General features: G+C 41.5%; 1 pseudogene; it reads right to left on the bottom strand.

The window, feature by feature from the left end:
• Window positions 1–1,538: 1,538 nt before the first annotated feature.
• LOC124042167 lies at window positions 1,539–21,099 on the bottom strand (annotated as a pseudogene).
• Between the last annotated feature and the right edge of the window lie 2,509 nt (window positions 21,100–23,608).

Below are 23,608 nucleotides of genomic sequence, written 5' to 3'. Positions count from 1 at the left end.
AATTTTGACAGGAAGTGGTTTCATTCCAAGCTTAAGTGTACTGTTAGCTAGTTAGCTAACGTAAGCTGGCTGGCTCCCTAGCTGACGTTATTATTTGTTTGCTTTTCTAGTTTGAGTCTAATGCTAGCTAAATTGTAATCCTTTGCTACTATGGCCTATTTATTGCCTACCTCCTCATGCCTTTTGCACACACTGTATATAGACTTTCTTTTTTTTCTACTGTGTCATTGGCTTGTTTATTGTTTATTCCATGTTATGCCACGTGTAACTCTGTGTTGTTGTCTGTGTCACACTGCTTTGCTTTATCTTGGCCAGGTCGCAGTTGTGAATGAGAACTTGTTCTCAACTAGCCTACCTGGTTCAAAAGATATCGCAGACTCCATCAGGAAGTTGGTCCGTGCATGCTTTGAGTCCTGGTAAACCATCTGGCCCCGCGGCTTTGTGAATGTTGACCTGTTTAAAGGTCTTGCTCACATCGACTACCAAATTGTTGCAAGCATAGCTGGTTAGGCTGTTTTCATAAGACTTTAAAAATAAAGTCAATGGGGTCTGAGTACTTTCTGAATGCACTGTATCACACAGATTAAGGGAGATGCAGAGTTGGGCTAGTTTTATACACGGTCATGGTTCTATTAGCATCCTTTTATACTGGTGTCTCTTGCTGATGCTTTGCTATACAAGACTGGAACATTACATGAAAGTTGTTAATGTGTTCAAGGCTGAGATTGAAATACTGAATTGTGTTTAGTTATTTTGTATAAGGTCAAATATATTTTGTTATTTAGAGAAAATTAAATCAGAGACGTATTTCCTATTTATGTAAAGTTATTTGATACATGAATATTCATTAATTAAACTTTTGATTATTAAAACTTGATACATTAAATCATTATCCTGGTTGCTTCCCCTTTCCACTGCATTTCAGATTACTATGCCATAGTGATTCCTTTAGAAACCTAGGACTGTTTTAAAGGAGGCCACACAATGTCATCAATATGCTAACTTTGATTATTTCTCGATTATTTTTTATTTTTTTATTCTTTTAGATCCACATTTGTTATACATGTCAACATCCTCCATCCGTTTACTAAGAACAGGAAGCAAACTGATTTGTCGGCTGTTTAGGGCCAGCAAAGGGAGCTTTACTATTTATAGTGGAATTGAAGGGTTTAAAAACACAATGCCTCTCTAGTTGTTTTGTTCATGTCAGCCTTTTTAAATGTCAATTTGTAAAGTTGTTTTCCCTCCAAGAAATATCTTTGCTATCTGTCAGACCCCCTGGAAGACGAGCTGTCGCCATTTGGAGTTGGCTAATGAGAATCCCAATCAATTCTATAAAATATGAATTTGAACGTGGTTACATTTCTCCAGCCTCACCCTCAAGCTGTTTACAAAAAAAAAAGGTGACACCTTAAATTCGTTGGGTTGACCACATCGTTGTTGTTGGAATCCCAGGTTGCACCTTAAATTAAAGTACAATATTGGTATGATATGAAACAGCTGTTTGCTGAGTAATGAGTCCACAGTCACAAAGGAAGTGTATGTAAGCCGACATGTTTTTAATCGAAGCTCATTTTCACCGTGAAAATCATATTTTATGCAACACAGGAAAATGATGTAAGACTTTGGTCTTGTTTATTCAGCGACTTCTTTGCCCTGTAAGGAAGACGGAAAGAAAATAATGGATGAGTATTAATAATGAACATGTAAAATATATGAATATATGAACAGTTAGAGATAATGTAATGGATGAAGCATTAAAGGCTGAGCTTTGATTTTCAATGTTGAAGTACCATCTTAGTTTTGAATTCATCTATTTTGACCCTACCTGATATGTGCTTCTTAGATCTTAAATACATTTTAGTGAGTGTAAAAGGTCAGTATTGACCTCTGAGAAAACTATATCATAGGTTGTGTTGATGTGGCCATATTTGAACATGAGTCAGGTTTAGGTTTAGCAGCAGCTCCGTACCTTTCCAGTGTCGCGTGCCTTGGCTCTGAGCTTGTTGACTTGAGACTCAGCGATGTCAGCACGCTCCTCAGCCTCCTCCAGCTCATGCTGAACCTTCCTGAACTTAGACATGTGGCCGTTGGCTTGTTCCTCCTGGGTGCGGAAAAGAGAGGGGGAGCATAAAATTAGCGTTCAAAGTTTGAAGCTTCAGGTAGCAAATTAATATTATAGGTATTTTAAAGTACTTTGTTATTGACAGATTTAGGAAAACAATGTATATAGGGAGATAGATGATCCAGCAGAGAGAATGAGTGGTGAAATGGGGGATCAAACCACTGCCTCCAGGGATGTTCAGTGTCTAAAACAAGTATTCACACCCCCTTGGATAACATCACATTTTATAGTGTTACAAATTCAGATTAAAATGGATTTCAATTTCAGTTTTTTTGTTCAATGATCTACACAAAATACTCTGGAATGTCAATGTGGAACATTTTAAAATAATTTATGAAAAATAAAACACTAATATATCTGGACTAATTTGTATTCACCCCCCTGAGTCAATACACGTTATAAACATCTTTGGCAGCAATTACAGCTGTGACTCTTTTTGGGTAAGTTTTCTAAGAGTATTTCACACCTGGGTTTTGCAATTTTTAAAAATCTAAATGTGTTTATTCTCAGAAATGCCTTCTGGAACATGTGAACTTTCATGTTCCTTAATAGCAAACTTCTATATGCCATCTGTAAATACAAATACATTGTTCAATTACGAACCTAGTTGGTTTAGCCACGGAAAAAGTCAGGAACCTTCCCGCTAGCTATGATTGGCTGAGATTATGGATGGGCTGTACATGCTAAGAGATGAGTTCTGATTGGTCTGCCACGTAGCATGCATCTGTCTATAACATGAGCTGCTCAGTATGTGTAGATAATCCTTGCTACTGTGGCTTTTTTGAAAGATATAACATTAGCCACGGAGAACTGCAAAAGTGTTGCTACTGCTATCAACAACATTGCTGTCCTGAACCCAGTTGGTTATCTTTAGCTACCTGCAGATTCATACTACAGCATTTCATGCATGGTGGCTAGCAATGACAATCAGTTTGTATTGATAGTAGTATGGGTTGGGATTATGGTTCTTTGTTTAGCTAGCTAGCTAGCTACATGTCTAAACAAAAGACTCCAAGTACTAGATGAAGAGGCCAAGTACTAGATGAAGTCAGATTAGGGTATAGGCCAAGGACTAGATGAAGTCAGATTAGGGTATAGGCCAAGTACTAGATGAAGTCAGATTAGGGTATAGGCCAAGTACTAGATGAAGTCAGATTAGGGTATAGGCCAAGGACTAGATGAAGTCAGATTAGGGTATAGGCCAAGTACTAGATGAAGTCAGATTAGGGTATAGGCCAAGGACTAGATGAAGTCAGATTAGGGTATAGGCCAAGTACTAGATGAAGTCAGATTAGGGTATAGGCCAAGGAATAGATGAAGTCAGATTAGGGTATAGGCCAAGGACTAGATGAAGTCAGATTAGGGTATAGGCCAAGGACTAGATGAAGTCAGATTAGGTATAGGCCAAGTACTAGATGAAGTCAGATTAGGGTATAGGCCAAGTACTAGATGAAGTCAGATTAGGGTATAGGCCAAGTACTAGATGAAGTCAGGTTAGGGTATAGGCCAAGTACTAGATGAAGTCAGGTTAGGGTATAGGCCAAGTACTAGATGAAGTCAGATTAGGGTATAGGCCAAGTACTAGGTGAAGTCAGATTAGGGTATAGGCCAAGTACTAGATGAAGTCAGATTAGGATATAGACCCCCATATAGACCCACTAGACCGAGTACAGCCAATTAATATTCAACCCCATCACCTTTAACTTGGTGATACATAGACATTTCTTCTGAAATTACTTGCACTATCAATTGAGTCATTGTTTACTGATGCGCAGTAGTAGAACTGAATTCAAATTTGAATGTCTACGAAAGAAATAATGTTTTTGAATGTATGCTTTCAAAGTATTTGACAAAGTATGTGACTCACCGCTTCCTCAGCCTGCCTCTTGTAGGCCTTGACTTTCATCTGCAGCTTATCTACCAGGTCCTGAAGTCTGACAACATTCTTCTTATCCTCCTCAGTCTGTGGGACAAGATCAAAGAATCAATGCTCCAAAGTTTGATACACAAACCTGTCTGTGTTAGTGTCAAGTTTGGGATGAAGGCACTTTCTGTTACCTGGTAGGTGAGCTCCTTGACTCTGCGCTCATACTTGCGGACTGCCTTGATCGAGTCTGCACCTCTTCTCTGCTCGGCCTCCACCTCATTCTCGAGCTCACGCACCTTTGTGGAAGAAATTAACACACAAATTTGTTTCAGGTGGTGAAATCAGACGAAACAAATCTTAGTACAACAGAGGTATATTCTTCTACCCAGTCAAGGAGGCACAATTGTTGTCTGTTCCTATGTACTTTTACAATTGTAATTGAAGGGATCTGTAATCATACAATTTCATTATCTATGTGGGTTATTGAGAGAAAGTCATTACACAATGCTCCTGTGTATTTGCATGGTTAAATACATTTTCGGCAATCAGTATTCCACCCTAATCCACCCAACTGTTAACTCACCCTGGACTCCAGTTTCTGGAGCTGCTTCTTGCCTCCCTTCATGGCCAGATTCTCAGCCTCATCCAGGCGGTGCTGCAGGTCCTTGACTGTGACCTCCAGGTTCTTCTTCATCCTCTCCAGGTGAGAACTGGTGTCCTGTTCCTTCTTCAGCTCCTCAGCCATCATGGCCGCCTGGAATGGTAGTTTTTTTAATTTATGCACCAATTGGCACCAATCATAACGTCCTTCTGAGGACTTTGTTGTGGTAAACCAGCTCAGCTATCCAACCATTGGCCCATGGATACAAATGAAGTGAATGTAATTGAATAGATCATAAGGACTCACATCAGTAATAGCCTTCTTGGCCTTCTCCTCTGCATTCCTGGCCTCCTGGACGATGTCTTCGACCTCTCCCTGCACCTGCACCAGGTCAGACTCCAGCTTCTTCTTAGTATTCAGAAGGCTGGTGTTCTGAAGGAGTTAAAACCATTTTTAGGACTATCAAGAGAACTTTCAGGTCACAAGGCAGAAATGGTATACCTGGTTGAGTTTCATTCGAAATGGCTTTTGACCCATACCTGGGAGTGCAGCAGTCCAACACGCTCGCTGGCGTCGACCAGCTCAGTCTCAGCCAGTTTGCGGCCTCTCTCCGCCTGCTCCAGAGCAACTCTCAGCTCCTCGATTTCAGCCACCATCAGACCGTTCCTGCGCTCCACCATGGCTGCCTGCTCCTTCATGTCATCTGCGACGCGGACGGCGTCATCAAGGTGCAACAGGGCATCCTGGGGTTCACAATGACATGGGTTCATTAGGATTTGTGGAAGTAGAGGTGATTGGGTCATTGATTTAAATGCTCCTTGGTAAGAATTTCCCAATATCCTTACCTGTCTACAGCATATTAGTAAACGCTATTCAAATCCTCTTTATTTTCTACAGATTCACAAACAAATCTCTCCCTAACCTTCAGATTGTTTTGCCTGATATCCCGGTCCCTTTACCTTGAGCTGTCCCTGGACGTTCCTTAGCTGTTTCTGGGCCTCAGCGGCCTGCCTGTTGGCGTGGCTCAGCTGAACCTCCATCTCGTTCAGGTCTCCCTCCATCTTCTTCTTCACCCTCAGGGCATCATTCCTGCTCCTGATCTCAGAATCCAGGGTGCTCTGCATGGAGTCCATCATCCTCTGGCTGTTCCTCTTGATCTGCTCAATCTCCTCGTCCTTCTCAGCCAGCTTCCTGTCCACCTCACCCTTGATCTGGTTCAGCTCCAGCTGCACACGCAGAATCTTGGATTCCTCGTGCTCCAGTGTTCCCTGGACAAAGAGAAGCAGTCGGGCCAATTGCGTTCAATACATTTGGATGTGTATAACACAAGGAATGAAATATATATGACTACAATAAACACCAATACAGGGATTGTGGGACTGTAGCTGGCGTTGGCTAATGTACTACTTTAGTTGTATTGTTTGTATATCGTATTTTACATTTGTGTGACTGTCCTTGTCTATCAGTGTTTTGTTATTTGTTGTCTTGTGTTTTTTGTGGACCCCAGGAAGAGAAGCTGATGATCCGGCAAAATCTCATGGGGATCCAAATGATGAAATGAACACTGCTTTTCCCATCAAACAGCTGCAGTTTGTACCTCAGCCTCCTCCAGAGCGGTCTGGATCTCAGACTTCTCTGTCTCCACGGTCTTCTTGGCCTTCTCCAGCTCATGGATGCTCTTGCTAGTCTCTCCGATCTGCTCAGTCAGGTCAGAGATCTCCTCTGCACACACCAAACACAGGAGCAGTTTAGACTTGGGAGATGTTCAGTGGATACCACCAATACACTGAAGTTGACATTGAATCATAATAATTAATTAATTAATCAGAATTTCAAATGGTCTTGCAAATCTAACTGCCACGTCTTCAGCAAAATTAATGCAGTTTACACAGTTTTAAAAACGTAACAATACATTCACAGACTGTGTGCCCTCTGACCCCTACTCCACCACTTCCACATATCTACAGTACAACATCCATGTGTACCTTTGTGCATAGTGCATATGCTCTTGTGTGTGTGTGAGTGTGTATGTGTCTATGCCTATTTCTGTGTTGCTTCACGGTCCCTGCTGTTCCATAAGGTGTTTTTTTAGTCTGTTTCTTAATCTAATTTTACTGCTGCATCGGTTACTTAATGTGGAATAGAGTTCCATGTACTCATAGCTCTAATTAGTACTGTGGAATAGAGTTCCATGTAGTCATAGCTCTATTTAGTACTGTGGAATAGAGTTCCATGTAGTCATGGCTCTATGTAGTACTGTGGAATAGAGTTCCATGTAGTCATAGCTCTATTTAGTACTGTGGAATAGAGTACCATGTACTCATAGCTCTAATTAGTACTGTGGAATAGAGTTCCATGTAGTCATAGCACTAATTAGTACTGTGGAATAGAGTTCCATATAGTCATAGCTCTAATTAGTACTGTGGAATAGAGTTCCATGTAGTCATAGCTCTAATTAGTACTGTGGAATAGAGTTCCATGTAGTCATGGCTCTAATTAGTACTGTGGAATAGAGTTCCATGTAGTCATGGCTCTATGTAGTACTGTGGAATAGAGTTCCATATAGTCATAGCTCTATTTAGTACTGTGGAATAGAGTTCCATGTAGTCATAGCTCTAATTAGTACTGTGGAATAGAGTTCCATGTAGTCATAGCTCTAATTAGTACTGTGGAATAGAGTTCCATGTAGTCATAGCTCTAATTAGTACTGTGGAATAGAGTTCATGTAGTCATAGCTCTAATTAGTACTGTGGAATAGAGTTCCATGTAGTCATAGCTCTAATTAGTACTGTGGAATAGAGTTCCATGTAGTCATAGCTCTAATTAGTACTGTGGAATAGAGTTCCATGTAGTCATAGCTCTAATTAGTACTGTGGAATAGAGTTCCATGTAGTCATGGCTCTAATTAGTACTGTGCGCCTTCCATAGTCTGTCGGACTTGGGGACTGTGAAGACACGTCTTGTGTGGTATGCATGGGTGTCCGAGCTGTGTCAGTAGTTCAAAGAGACAGCTCGGTGTATTCATGTCAATACCTCTCAGAAATACAAGCAGTGATGAAGTTAATCTCTCCTCCACTTTGAGCCAGGAGAGATTGGCATGCATATTATTAATGTTAGCTCTCTGTGTGCATCCAAGGGCCAGCAGTTACTGTAGTAGCTGACATGTATAGTTTGAGTTTCCGCAAACATAGACACTAGCTTTACTCAACGCCAGTGGCATGTCTTTAGTAAAGATTGAAAAAGGTAATGGGCCTGGATAGCTGCCTTGGGGAATTCCTAATTCTACCTGGATTATGTTCCATTAAAGAACAGCCTCTGTGTTCTGTTAGACAGGTACCACTTTATCCACAAGAAAGCAGGGGGTATTTAGCCATAACACAAGTTTTGCCAGCAGCAGACAATGATCGATAATGTCAAAAGCTACACTGAAGTCTAACAAAACAGTCCCCACAATCGTTTCATCATCAATTTCTCTCAGCCAATCATCAGTCATTTGTGTAAGTGCTGTGCTTGTTGAATGTCCTTCTCTATAAGCATGCTGAAAGTTTGTTGTCAATTTGTTTACAATAAAATAGCATTGTATCTGGTCAGCCACATTTTTTTCAAAAGGTTTACTAAGGGTTGGTAACAGGCTGATTGGTCGACTATTTGAGCCAGTTAAGGGGGCTTAACTATTCTTAGGTAGTGGGATGACCTTTGCTTCCCTCCAAGCCCACACTTTCTAGTAGGCTTAAATTGAAGATGTCGAACATTGTCCGCTATTATCCTCAGTAATTTTCCATCCAGATTGTCAGACCCCGGTGGCTTGTTATTGTTGATAGAGAACAAAAAAACATCACCTCTTCCACACTAACTTTACGGAATTGAAAATTACAGTGCTTGTGTTTCATTATTTGGCCAGATATACATGGATGTGTAGAGTCAGCATTTGTTGCTGACATGTTACGTCTAAGTTTGCTGATCTTGCTAATGAAAAAATAATTAAAGCAGTTGGCATAAATCTTTGGATTGTTCAAGTCCAAATCATAAAGTTATTATAATACTGTTTTAAAATGGTGTTGATGATTACAGTTCCCTCCATTTTCAAAACACTATTCAAACATGAGCCCAATAGAGATTATGTCAAATGCTCACGTTGCAGGTTCTTGTTCTCTCTCTTCAGAGTCTCCAGATGATCCAGAGCCTCCTCGTAGGAGTTCTTCATCTTGAAGAGTTCAGTGCTCATTGAGCGAACCTCCTTCTGAGCTCCTTCCAGCTCAGCCTGGCCCTCCTCATACTTCTGCTTCCACTCTGCCAGAACCTAGGGAAATCAATGGGATTTTCTTTAGGTCTTGATGAAGAGTTTTGAATCAGAAATATGCTACAATTATTCTGCATTTGATCATATAGCAGACAGAAAATATCACTCTAGATTGAGAATTATTAATGTTCACCTTGTCAAAGTTCCTCTGCTTCTTGTCGAGGTTGGCAGCCATGGCGTTTGCTCTCTCAACGTCAATCATGAGGTCCTCCACCTCTCCCAGCAGCCTCTGCTTGGTCTTCTCCAGGGAGGCGCACTTGGAGTTGGTCGCCTCAATAGTCTCCTCAGCATCCTGCAGACGCTGGGCCAGCTTCTTCCTGTTGTACGACAGAATGTGTACAAATGTTCAAATAATAATTTCTTAGAGCCCCCTACGGCCCTCACCATCCACACCGTATATTTGAGTTTTTGCTGTTCCGTGCGACTCACTTGGCCTCCTCCAGCTCTTCTGTGCGCTGGATTGCATCAGTTTCATACTTAGTCCTCCACTGAGCCACCTCACTGTTCGCCTTCGACATGCCGCGTTGCAGCTCTGCCTTGGCCTCCTGCTCCTCCTCAAACTGCTCTCTCAGGAGGTCACAGTCATGGCGGGCAGACTGGACACTGTGGGCCAGTGCATTTTTAGCCTGTGAGAGAGAAAGTGAAAGACAAAGCGAGATAAGAGAGATAAGAGATATAGACAGTAAAAGTCTCAGAGGGTGGCGTAGTCACTGTCTATATGAAGATCTAAACTCTGTAGTTCATTTTGAGTTCCTTACCTTGACCTCCTCCTCAATCTGCCTCTTCAGCTCCTCTACCTGCTGGGTGAAGGCCTGTTTGCCTCTGGTCAGCTGAGACACCAGAGATTCCTTCTCCTCCAGCTGGCGGCCAAACTCACCTGCAGGGACAGAGGGACATCCTGTTAATTGGGTCTCTGTTCTCTCAGATTGAACATTTATTTTAAGGTATCGCAGGCCAATGTTAGGTGTGAAACTGTGGAATATACTATCTGGATACATCCCCAATACATGTTATTGTGTTTTACTGAAGAATGAATTGGTTTGTTGTTCATTGTTGATGATGGTACCATTTTCTGTTAGGAGTCTGGCCCTCTGTCCACCGATGTCGTTGATCTGGCGAACATTCTCCTCATTCTTGGTCTTGATCTCGCTCAGCTGGTCCTCAAGAGTACGGCACATCTTCTCCAGATTGCCCTGTTAGTAAAACATGTTCCATCATTACTTTATATATGAGACTCCTGTCAACTTCAGTTCACTTGAATGGTAATGTCGTTGACCCTCCTCAACACTGCTTGATCAAAACATCACTACTCACCTTAGCCTTGGCGATGGCCTCCATGTTGCTGGAGAGGTCATCAATCTCCATCTTGTACTCACTCTTCTCCTTCTCCAGCTTCTGCTTGACACGCTGCAGGTTGTCGATCTGCTCCCCGAGCTCAGCCACACTGTCGGCCTGTTTCTTGCGCAGAGCGGCGGCCGTGGACTCATGCTGCAGGGTGGACTCTTCAAGATCACGACGCAGCTTCTGAACTCAGCCTCACGCTTCTTGTTCATCTCAATCTGAACAGAAGTGGCGCCTCCAGCCTCCTCCAGCCTCTCGCTGATCTCCTCAAGTTCCCTGGAGAGATCGGCCCTCTGCTTCTCAACCTTAGCCCTGGCAGCACGCTCAGCCTCAATTTCCTCCTCCAGCTCCTCAATACGGGCCTAGAACAGGGGGCAGGGGCAGGGAGGGATGAACACTACAATACAGTTGAAAAAACTGTATTCATACAAAGCCAGTTTCACAGATATATTAAGTAGATCATGTCCCTTGCAACCTTCAAGCCACCAGGAAAAATGTTTGCTACCAGAATATATTTTTAGGAGATGTTTCAGGCGTGTTCTTTCCTGTACTGGAGCTTAGGTTCTGTATTGTACCTGGAGTTCCTTGATCTTCTTCTGTAGCTGAGCTCCCAGAGACTGTTCATCCTCTATTTTACTGAGGAGCTGGGATGTCTCAAACTCCTTCCTAAGAAACACAAACACAGACATTTTCAAACACATTTTGGGTTCAATAGTGTACAGAGAGAGTATTGTACGAATCACATGCAAATGTTCATTCATATTTACAAGAATTAGACAAGAACAACCGTTCATTTGCTCAATATTGCAGGTAAAATTGTAGTAATTTGTTTTTGTTTACTTCTTGATTTTCTCATCAGACTGCTGCTTGTCATTCTCCAGGTCCATTATGGACTCCTGGGCCAGTTTCAGATCTCCCTCCAGCTTTCTCTTGGCTCTCTCAAGGTCCATACGGAGCTTCTTCTCTTGCTCCAAAGAACCCTCAAGCTACAAGATAAAAACACACATGTATTGTTCAAATCTAAACAACAGAAGATAATAACATCCAAAAAGTCCAACTCCACTCACGTCGTCCACTTGCTGTTCCAGCTTGGTCTTGGCCTTGGTCAGAGTGTTGACTTTGTCCTCCTCTGCCTGCAGGTCATCCAGTGTCTGCTGGTGGGCCTCTTGGAGGGCTTTCTTCTCCTTGGTCAGCTTGGCAACACTCTCATCCAAAGACGCCATCTCCTCTGTCAGGTTTTTAACCTGAAAACGGCCACCACATAATTAGCCTTTTGTTACTTCACATAAATGGGAGATTTAGTTTCATATGTATTGCATTCATTTAATTCAGATTAGAAATGTGTCAACAGGTACTGTTCTATAGATTCAACACTAGGTGGCAGTGTACTCCATGCCAGTGTACTGAATGGAAGTTATAAACGAGGGGCAGCTGAACATACAGTAAACGTGGGGAGTACCACTATTCTACTATTTCGTGTCTTCATGTTTCCGCCACCCACAATACATCTTCAATTCCATTTCTGTTGAGCTATGTTTTGAGTTGATTATGGTTTGGGTTATTGTTTGGTTAAACAAGACCTTGTTTTCAGTGGCGTGCTTCTCCTTCTCCACTTTGGCCAGGGTGAGCTCCAGGTCATCAATGTCCTTCTTCAGCTCAGAGCACTCATCCTCCAACTTCCTCTTCTTGGCAGTCAACTCAGCATTCATCTCCTCCTCATCCTCCAGCCTCTCAGCCGTCTCTTTGAGTTTGGCCTCCAGCTGGATCTTGCTCTTGATGAGCCCCTCACACCTTTCCTCAGAATCGTTCAGATTCTCTGATTCCTGATTTCAGAACAGGATAAATATTTGCAGACTCATGTTGTTTATCAAAATATAGACTTGATTTAGTCATAGAGGTCAGAGCAAATCAACATTCATGAAATATGTATTTAACATGGGCAATAAAAAAATTGTGCTCGTTTATGTTTTCATGTGTATGAAAATATGACCTTATGAGGATCATTTCTCACTCACAGATGCAACTTGGAGTGCCAGGTCGTTCTTCTCTTGCAGAATGGACACCATCTTCTCCTCCAACTCCTTCTTCTTGGCCAGAGCCTTGGCCAGGTCTGTTTTCATCTTGTCAAAGTTCTCCTTCATGTTGGCCAGCTCCTTCTCCGTCTCTGCGCTCTTCAGCAGGGGCTTGATCTTGAAGTACACCTTCATCCATGGCCAGGTTTTCACATTCATGAATGAACGGATATTGTACTGGACGGTGAAGATGGCATCTCTGGTCGACAGAGAGGATAGAGTGGCATGGTGAGTGACAAGGCCCAGTGCCGTCAAAAACATGATTGTCCTCTGTTTTATATATATTTCCACACTATGAGTTGGGAATAATACTCTGAAATTGTGAAGATTATGATAATGCCCTTTTAAGTGTAAGCTTTGTTTGAAACGATTTCCTCAAATTGGTAATGTAAACTAGTCAATAGACCAATAAGAAAGAGCTTTACAAACCCCTTTCCCAATAACAGATAGTTTTCCATTTTTCGCCTTCCCACTTTTCACCTCCCCCCAGACAGTCAAGATAAATTCTTGCTTGAGAAATTGCTCTTTGCTAAGAAGCTATTTTTGTTTGTTTTCAATTAACCTCTTTGGGGTAGGTGGCTGCATTTGACATCTGGATGAAAAGCGTGCCCAAATTATGGCCCTGGCAGGGCAAAATAATTGAATGGTCTGACTGCATCGAGGTGCTTGGTTAAATGGTCACAGCAGGGTTCAGGACTATGTGAAACATCACACCACAGTTGAAAAATATATGGCTAACATAAATCCAATGAGGGGAGGGATGTTAGGGGGAAAGAATAAAGAAGCTAAATATATATATATATAAATATGTTTTAAATATATATTATATTAAATATGGGGGATTTGAAATTATGTAGACAATTACAATGATGGAAGCCACAATCTATCCACAATATTAATGCTGATCTACCCCCCGCCCCTCCCACTCCCCCCAAAATACAAAATAATGATTGGGTAAATATCACCAATACAAATGACAGCTGAACAGCTTTGCCAAATCCCAAACTGCAGCACTAATAGAGCATTATAAGACCTACTTTCTCATTCTGATCAACTTACAGCATATACAGTATGTGATCATAATGCATTACATTCAGGTGGTTCACAGAAAGCTTTGCCAAGATGTCTACTCTTCCTCACCTCCTCTCCATCATCTTGGTGAACTCTTTTCTCATGAGGAATCCACGGCTGAGAGCCTGGACCATGCCGATCAGCACGGCCAGCTTCTCATCTCTCATCTCCTCCAAGACACCCAGCAGACCGGCTTTGAAGAACACCTGAGACACAGGTCAACATGGCCAATGGAACCAGAGTCAGATGGTGACAGATAGAAAGGGTTGGATCAGAACAGGGGAACAACATCACTAGATTCATTTGAACAACATAAATATTGCAATTCTTACAAACACACCATGAAATAGCTTGTTTAAAAGTTGTAAGTTATTGCAGAGGTGTAGATGAATAATGTACACAGATACAGGTAACTGAAGCCATACCACTCTAACACAATACACATGATAATGAGTTGAGTTTCTATACTTCTCCATCTTTTGAAGGAAGAAAAAAGGATGAATAACCAACTGGTGAGATGTTTTTGTACCTGACATCGACACATCGGTGCATCAAACGGGGTTTAAATTATCATTGAAGTTCTGTTTTGTTGTCAGATTTTGCTGGGGGTATTTGACTGACCTTGGTGTGTCCAAACTTGTAATCGTCGTGATTTATATCAATGGACCCAAGGAGCTTCTCAGAAGCCTTCTTGTTGTCCATGAACTGGCCCTCAGGGATGACACTGGCATTCAGTACTTTGTACCTGAATGAGGAGACATTTTTAACACATGTCAAGTTGTAATAGGTCGGTTATATTTACATAAAAAGTAAGCCTATTCTGGTGCTGCGAATGCCCTTGGAGCAGATCTTTCTGTGGTTGTGTGTGTGTTGTATGTTGTGTGTGTTGTGTGTTTGCATGAGTGTACCTCTGCTTGAAGTCAGCATAGATGATTCTGCTGGGGAAGCCCTTTCTGCAGATCCTGATACCCTCCAGAACACCATTACACCTGAGCTGGTGGATAACCAGGAAGTTCTCCATCAGACCTGGAAAAACAAACCATGTCTCTTTAATACTTATTAACAGATTAAAGGATTGGTAAGGTTACTGATACTGTATTGATAAAATGTAATATTCAAGTCAATATTTCTTGTACCTGGAGTCTTTGACTCGTTGGGGATCAGGCAGCGTACAAAGTGAGGATGAGTGCTCCTCAAGTTGGTCATCAGCTTTTGTAAGTTCTCCTGGAAGAGGGTTACAAACCATTTTCTCAGAATAATGTATGGTAATCAATGCTCCTTTTGGAGGACTGAAAATACACGTTTCAGAAGCTCACCCTGAACTGGGACGACACAGTCTGCATGGAACCACCCTTCTTCTTTCCTCCCTTCTTGGTTGTATCTGTTCACATGTAAGTAAAAGATCATTAGAAATGAGAGAATCAAATGCTGCCAATGAGATTGTGAAAAATAACAACTATTGACTTTAAAAACAATGTGGGTCTGAATTGTATCAAGTGCATTTGATGTGATGCTAGTCTTACCCTCAGGTGGGGCAGCAGGATACAGGGTAGCCATCAGTTTGACTGAGGACTTCCCGTACATCAGAATAACTGAGTCGTTCAGGGGGTCCTTGTTCTTCTCCAGCCAGCCAGTGATGTTGTAGTCCACAACGCCGGCGTAGTGCACCAGGGAGAAGTGGGCCTCTGCCTTGCCTTTGGCAGGCTTGGGTTTCTCATATGCCTTGGTTTTGCCAAGATGCTGATCGTTCAGCTTGTTCTTGAAGGTAGTGTCTGAAGCCTTGGGGAACATGCACTCCTCTTCAAGGATGGAGAAGATGCCCAATGGCTTTACAAAAAGAGATGTTTATCAAATTAGTGATTTTACATTTAGGATCACATTTTTTTCTTTAGTAAACATACTTTTATAGGATTATATTCATTTAGGGGGCCATAATAGGAAACATATTGAGTTCTCAACAGTCAGAACATTTTTACCATTGTGATAATATCTCTCAATGTGCTCCCTATGAGCTTTGATGTTGCATCCCATTACAATCCTTACAGACAATTTACCTTCTCAATAAGCTCAATGCAGGCAGCCAAGTCCATGCCGAAGTCAATGAAGGCCCAGACGATTCCCTCCTTCTTGTACTCCTCTTGTTCCAGGACGAACATGGTGTGGTTGAAAAACTGTTGCAGTTTCTCATTGGTGAAGTTGATGCACAGCTGCTCCATGCTGTTGTACTGTTGATGGAATTTCAGAAGGGATCATTTCATGATACAAGGCTGTAATCCTTCTGAATCACAACTAAATGTCTTGTTCTGGTCTCAGACTCACATCAAAGATCTCAAATCCGGCAATATCGAGCACACCGATATAGAACTGCCTTGGATTCTTGGTGTCCAACATCTCGTTGATACGGATGACCATCCACAAGAACATCCTCTCATAGATGGACTTGGCCAGAGCCATGACTGCATTATAAACCTTCAATGATAATGCCTCAAATTAATACATGATATATTGACCATGTCCAGTGATAAGGTTGGGAAAAACAAACTAAGTATTTATAAAAAGCAATGCAATTGTCCCCAAAATAATTCATTTGGTCAGAAAATGTTTGATGCTGTGTATTTAACCGCTTCACCTGAGGCACAGTCTGTCCCTTGGTCACATACTCATTGCCGACCTTCACTCTGGGGTAGCACAGACATTTCAGCAACTCAGCTGAGTTCAGGCCCAGCAGGTAGCCGATTTTATCAGCCACTGGAGAGAGAACCAACATCAACAGATCGCTTGATTCTGATGTCACACTGACAATATAGTTTGGTCAACTCTTTTGATTTTAACCCACTTATATTATTTAAAATATTTCCTGGGGTTTTGAGTTTGTATCTCCTGCCTGACTTTCATGTGGCACCGTCTGTCTTACGTACTTGGGACTGGGAAAGGAACTAATGCTTCCCATATATTATGTCTTATGAGTGGGACTCACCCTCTGTGCCGTCTGGCTCGGCCTGCTCCTCACGCTGCTTCTGCTTGAATTTCAAGTTGCCATGGTGCATTACAGCTCCTGTCAGCTTGTAGATGGCCATTTTCTCATCGTTAGAGAAGCCCAGGATTGTAATTGCATCCTGGTATTAAAGAGGAAGTACAACAGTGAGGAACTGAATGGTAGTTTGCTCAGTTACAGTACACTGCCGTTCTGTGTTCAGTTCAGAACAAATGGGATGGTTAGAATGAACTGGCTTCTCAGTTCCACATTGATTACTTTTGGCCAACACACTAGTATATGACAGCACAATATGAGTTTTACACAGTTCCACAGGGGACTTAGTGACAGTCTCTCATGTCTTACATTTGTATGCCTCAAGGTGGAGTGTGAAGGCATGAAGAATGGCCTTGAAGCACATGACTAACTAACACAAGGTGGCCAGCTGCAATCAAGTTGGATTTTATCAATGCATTCAGTGTGTATTGTGGTCCTACCCATTCCATGTCTAGAGTTCACACTTTGTATCACTCACATCGGTGGCATCCAGCTCGACCTTGTCGTCAATGCTGGCCACAGTGATCTGACCCTGGCTGATCATGGGGAAGTCGTAAGGGTTGGTGGTGATGAGTGTCATTTCTGTGGACAACAGAGAATGGCTTGTCAGTTAAATCAGTGAGAATTCTGCTGTCCTACCTTTACAGTATCTCTCCCTCCTTTAGTCAATAGATGGACTCAAGGATACATGCAGTGTATAATGCATAGCATCAAAAGAGGGGGACTGGGGCTCCTGGACTAGCGTATCACAGTGCATTAGTTGATCTTTCCCATGAAAGACCTTGAAAGACCTGACCCATGTTTAGATGCCTTGTTACCTTGGAAGTACTCATTATAATAATATTAACAGTGTGAACTATGAAAACATTTTAATAAATTCCACAGATGGCGGTGTAAATAATTTCACCTTAACCTGTACTTTGCCTTACCAACTAGCTCAGGTTTGTGGTTGGTCATCATCTGGTAGAAGATATGGTAGCCTCTCTCAGCGGGCAGCTGGAAGGCCACTCTGGACTTCTCTAGCAGGTCTGAGAGAGAGAGAGAGAGAGAGAGAGAGAGAGAGAGAGAGAGAGAGAGAGAGAGAGAGAGAGAGAGAGAGAGAGAGAGAGAGAGAGAGATACAAGGATATAGATATAACGATATAGATATATAGATATAGATATATAGATATAACGATATATACGTCTGATGATATAATGGTGTGTTTGATATAAGAGATTATCCGGTACGTATACTTCATAGCCAGTAGTTATAGATATATAGATATAACGATATAGATATTACGTCTGATGACGTAATGATGAAGGGCTGAAGCTCATTGGCTGAAAATTGAATTACTAAGGGGACTGACCCACATGGGGGAACATTTTGGGAAAATGGCGCCACATAACTTCCAGGGAAACATTTCCTGGCTAATTAAGGTAAGAGAGATTGTGCATGTATGAACTACATATTGACACATCTAGACCAAAGCGGGAGGTTGAAAAAATGCTTGCTAGTCTTCAAAGTTCCACAGCATGTCATTAAGGAAAGCATTTAGAAACAAGGAAACCCAACTCACAGGTCTCAATGTCAGCTTTAGCCAGTTTTCCTCCTTGGAAGTGAATCCTGATGAATTTACCCTGTTGTAAAGCATGGAGGTTAGAAATAGGTAAACTAAATAAATATAACATTTTACTTTGATAGACCACTTGAAATGTTACAGTTTGTTGGACAGCTGATGATAAAACTATAGTGAACTACTGAAATTTTTCCACTCAATATAAGGTAACTTCCACAGTATGCCCTTCATACTTACAAAGCGAGACGAGTTGTCGTTCCTCACTGTCTTGGCATTACCGTAAGACTCCAGCAGAGGGTTAGCTGCAATGATCTGATCCTCAAGAGACCCCTGATTGAGACAAAGACAAGTTTCTCAGAAACTAGCAAACACTTTTCTTAAAACAGTATTCACCGCTTGAAAAACAAAGTGTACACAGAACACCAAACTAAAATGTGTTACCTTCATTTGTGTTATAAAAGCACAACCAACCTGCATTTTGGTGGGGTCTACTTCCTTCTTGACACCAGAAACAGCAATGGTGGCGAAGTACTGGATGACACGCTTGGTGTTGACAGTCTTTCCTGCACCGGATTCTCCGCTGGTTTATATGACAGACGGGTTTGAGTGTCAGATTGGTTTTTGCTAATCTGCATTGACAAATACACTGTTCACCTGTTTTCTAACAAAACTAAATTATTAACAAAGTATTTCCACTCATTGGCTCATTATAACGTGGTCTGTGCTTGTAAAACTGGTTGGACGTACTGCCAAGTTCTCTAAAACAATGTTGGAGACTTATGGTAGAGAAATGAACATTCAGTTATCAAAACATCTGTGGCAATGTGACAAAACGGCACATGCTTTATTGTCCCCAGTGCAAGGTGCACCTATGTAACATTCGTGTTGTTTAATCAGCTTCTTACTATGACAATATGGTCACATTCTTAATATTAGACCAACACTTTACATGTTGCATTTATATTTTTGTTCAGAATATTTTCATCACACCCAAGTCACACAACATCAGAATAGAAACACTTAATCAAGTGAAATGATAGAAAACAACTTACGTAATCAGGACGGACTGGTTCTCCTTATCTGGAACCAAAAACAATGTTGCTTATTATAACCAGTCAACATTTGGAGTACATCATTGTATTCATAAGCATCATCATGAATTTAATTTTGGAAAATTTTCCATTCAAGGCTAGAGAAATGAGAGATTCCCAGCAAACTGTTCTAACTTAGACTAGAAGACAGTAGATTCCATCCATCCATCCATTTCTCCATGAGAGCTCGTACCAATCATCATGAACTGGAAGGCGTTGTCAGAGACGGAGAAGATATGGGGTGGAGCCTCCATCCTCTTCTTCCCTCTGTAGGCGTTGACGACCTCTTCGTCGTACACAGGGAGCCACTTGTAGGGGTTCACCGTGGCACAGAAGAGCCCAGAGTAGGTCTGGATGAAAGGGATTTCAATTAGGAGATTAGCAAAGTTAGATTGACTTTTACCTGGATTTATGTGAGGATGTGGGTGTACTATGGTATACTAATGTGGGTCTACTGTATTGGTATGTTTTGGTTTCTACTATTCATTTGAGTGTAGTACTTTACGTGTGTATTGCTCATGTTCATGCATGTAGGAATTTCTTATGTTCATTTACAGTATGTGTGTATGTTTATGCAGGTTTCTTACATAGATCATCCATGCTGCATAACGCTCTTTGAGGTTATACAACACAGAGGCTTCATTCAGGTAGGTCATCATGGCCATGTCCTCAATCTTGTCGTACTTAGGGGGGTTCATCTGGTAGATGTCTGCTTCTTTGAACTCTTTGTCCTGAAATAGTCAGAAATCTAGATTTCACACGGATCGAACTGGTCATGAATGTTTTTTGCTGATTAAATACAAGATAAATCTTTTTTTTAAATGCTTACCCACATTTAATCCAAGTACTTTGTTATCACCCAGAAATACATGTGATTCTTGAATTGTCATTATCAATAATTCAATGCCAATTTTAAACAGCATCTATAAAAGTGTTTTATTTGAGGGTTATTTTCTGCTTTAAAAAAGAACAAAGAAATGATTCTTAATCTTTTTTTGTTAGTGATTTCATATTGGCTTTGGGAATGTTTTTGATAATTTTTAACTTCAATACTTTTCAGATAAGACTTACCATTGTAGTGCCGTCAGGATTTTTGACTTTGACAGTACACTTTCCCTCTGTCCTGCCAGTGATCAAACCCTTAAGGTACAGCTCCTTGACATCTGTCACATAGCAGGCGTTCTTTGAATCAAAGGGTGCGGCTTGTGCCTCAATCCTTTCCCTCTCGGGTTTACGAAGGTACAAGGCTGCCTTGCCGTAGATTTTCATCTCCGCGTCCGTACTCATGGTGACGGTTCACTAGGAAAGAGATGAAACAAGAAACATGATTGACTCTGTGGTGCTTCCTCCACAGTCAACAGAGTGAGCGGTACTGTATCTCACACAGAATTCTTTTCACACAGAATATTGTTTCACCTTCTTTTTACCCCTCCTACAGATGTATTCGTACGTCTTGGAGGATCCTGTGAAACATTAGGCTGTTGTGAATAAGCATAGGTCTGAAGCCTTATCATTTAGCCCGCGAAGGACAAGAAACATTTTGAATGGCATAATTCAACTCCATCATTACAGCCATGTCCAATTCAACTACAGATGCAACCATACACTTTAATTTTCCTAGTTGCAATTCACTTTACATTCTCTCAAGAATTCTAAAAAATAGCCCTGAAAACCCAGTTACATTCTAGACCACCCCCTCATTTTACAAAGAAGGGTGCAGTAATCCCAAATTTTACTGTGAATGAAAGTTACACCTTACAATTGAAGTAAAACACATTTAACAAAAAACATTTTAAATCAATGCCACTTGATTGCGTATTGTAAAATATTACAAAAGACCAAAAAAAAAATACTGAAGTCAAACAATGCAGTTAGCTACTGCCTTAGATGCTGAGTGAAAATAGACTGTATGTACACACTAAGGAAGTGGAGAAAGTCTTACCACAGAGGAAGAAGGTATCGACCTGACTTATGAATGCTGGGGCCTCAGCCTCCTTATATCTGGCTGGAAGTGCCAACCAAGCAAAAGTTAATTATGGACACCTCTAGTAAAGGAAATGGATTGGATGTGAGACCCCTGTGTGTCTGTGTCTCTCTAGTCCCACCCACTTTGAGGAGCACCACACTCCTTATTCTTTTACCATGGATTGTTCTAGACTATTTTGAGACCTTAAGGAGGATCAGGTTGCCTACTGCAGGAATGTCTACAAATGACATGTCCATCTAACTTGCTCCTAGAGTCGAGCTCTGTGGCTGACCTTGAGCTGCTGTACATACTAAACATGTACACACTGTCATTTACATAAATAAAATACAATAATTTAGTTTAGAACTTGACCTACTGGTTCCATGTAAATCTCAGACTGGGAACAATGTGATCTCCCGCTATATGCAAGTTTGGCCAATGGCATAACACCTTATTGACATGTAAATTCAACCAACCAATACATACTTATCTTTAATATAATATAATATTACATTTCACAGAATTTAATGTAAATGAGAGATGTCATAACTAATAATTATGCCAATGTTTTATTAATCAAACTGATTCTAATAGTATTCCAGTTTGATTCATTTACATTTACATTACATTTAAGTCATTTAGCAGACGCTCTTATCCAGAGCGACTTACAAATTGGTGCATTCACCTTATGACATCCAGTGGAACAGTCACTTTACAATAGTGCATCTAAATCAAATGTTCCTCAAATAGTGTAATGGTCCACGTTGCCTCCACAACCATTATAATTCTTTCTAGAAAATATAATCAGACCTTATTTAGTTGAATATCAGTAATGAATTAATCCTTACCAATAACTATATATCTTTTTTGAACCTCTCCTCACCTCATGCTTCTGACGGAGTTGGCCGTTACCTCACGCTTTTGCTCAGTTTGATTTATGACCCTGGTGAAACCATATTAAATATATATTTAAAATCTAGAACAGACACATTTAGGCTTTCATATCGCTTATAGCACTGTTAACTCCAATGTGTAGTTATTCACCTACATTATGAAGATGCCGCAGGCGCTTTAAACAGTCCAGTAGGATTCTTACGACTTAAGGTTAGAGTTCAAATTCCGATGGTCCATAACATCGGTACTTTATGACTCCTATCCACTCATATGGCTGAGAGAGATATAATATAGCTGCCTCAAACTTTTATGATACTCTGAATGAAGTAAATCGCTTAGCAGCTGAGCTTCAATAAAACTGATATGAAATGAATAGGGGTGGCACTTAATACCAACACCTTTGTAATAAATCATTTATCATTTATTATTAAATTGTTTATTCATAATTTATTAATCATTACTCACGAATGTTAGTAAGCTAGTTATTCACACATTTATAAACACATTTTTTCGTGTTTAATAATGATTTATAAGATCACTCATAAGATGTTATATAAACCATGTATTATCCGGCAGAACAAACTTATGTGTTATTCTGATTATTTCAGACGCAGCGTCTCATTCCATCCCCTACGAGCAAAATTAAGATGTCCCAATGTTCTCCCAACTTATTAGCAACATTGTGACAATGTCCTGTATTAATAAAGTCACTGTTGGAAACATCATAGGGGGCGTTGCAGGAGACACATGATGAGTAGGCAAAGCTGAGGATTCTCATAATGAGGTGAGCACTGTATCTGAGTGGTAAAACAGTAGCTGGACAGGAAAGGGTTAAGGTGTGCTGTCGATGAAGGCTGTGGACCAAGCCCGGGCCTGGAGACTCCCTGCGGACCTGGCATCCTTTCGCTCCCTCCTCTCTACATTTTCCTCTTCTGTCTCTGCTGCTAAAGCCACTTTCTACCACTCTAAATTCCAAGCTTCTGCCTCTAATCCTAGGAAGCTCTTTGCCACCTTCACCTCCCTCCTGAATCCTCCTCCCCCCTCTCCTCCCTCTCTGCAGATGACTTCGTCAACCATTTTGAAAAGAAGGTCGACGACATCCGATCCTCGTTTGCTAAGTCAAACGACACCGCTGGTTCTGCTCACACTGCCCTACCCTGTGCTCTGACCTCTTTCTCCCCTCTCTCTCCAGATGAAATCTCGCGTCTTGTGACGGCCGGCCGCCCAACAACCTGCCCGCTTGACCCTATCCCCTCCTCTCTTCTCCAGACCATTTCCGGAGACCTTCTCCCCTTACCTCACCTCGCTCATCAACATCCCTGACCGCTGGCTACGTCCCTTCCGTCTTCAAGAGAACAAGAGTTGCACCGCTTCTGAAAAAACCTACACTCGATCCCTCCGATGTCAACAACTACAGACCAGTATCCCTTCTTTCTTTTCTCTCCAAAACTCTTGAACGTGCCGTCCTTGGCCAGCTCTCCCGCTATCTCTCTCAGAATGACCTTCTTGATCCAAATCAGTCAGGTTTCAAGACTAGTCATTCAACGGAGACTGCTCTTCTCTGTATCACGGAGGCGCTCCGCACCGCTAAAGCTAGCTCTCTCTCCTCTGCTCTCATCCTTCTAGACCTATCGGCTGCCTTCGATACTGTGAACCATCAGATCCTCCTCTCCACCCTCTCCGAGTTG

This window comes from Oncorhynchus gorbuscha, linkage group LG08 (genome assembly GCF_021184085.1).
Source record: "Oncorhynchus gorbuscha isolate QuinsamMale2020 ecotype Even-year linkage group LG08, OgorEven_v1.0, whole genome shotgun sequence".
Taxonomy (NCBI): Eukaryota; Metazoa; Chordata; class Actinopteri; order Salmoniformes; family Salmonidae; genus Oncorhynchus; species Oncorhynchus gorbuscha.
The sequence above is the reverse complement of the archived record's forward strand: the minus strand, read 5'-3'. Positions and strand labels throughout refer to the sequence as shown.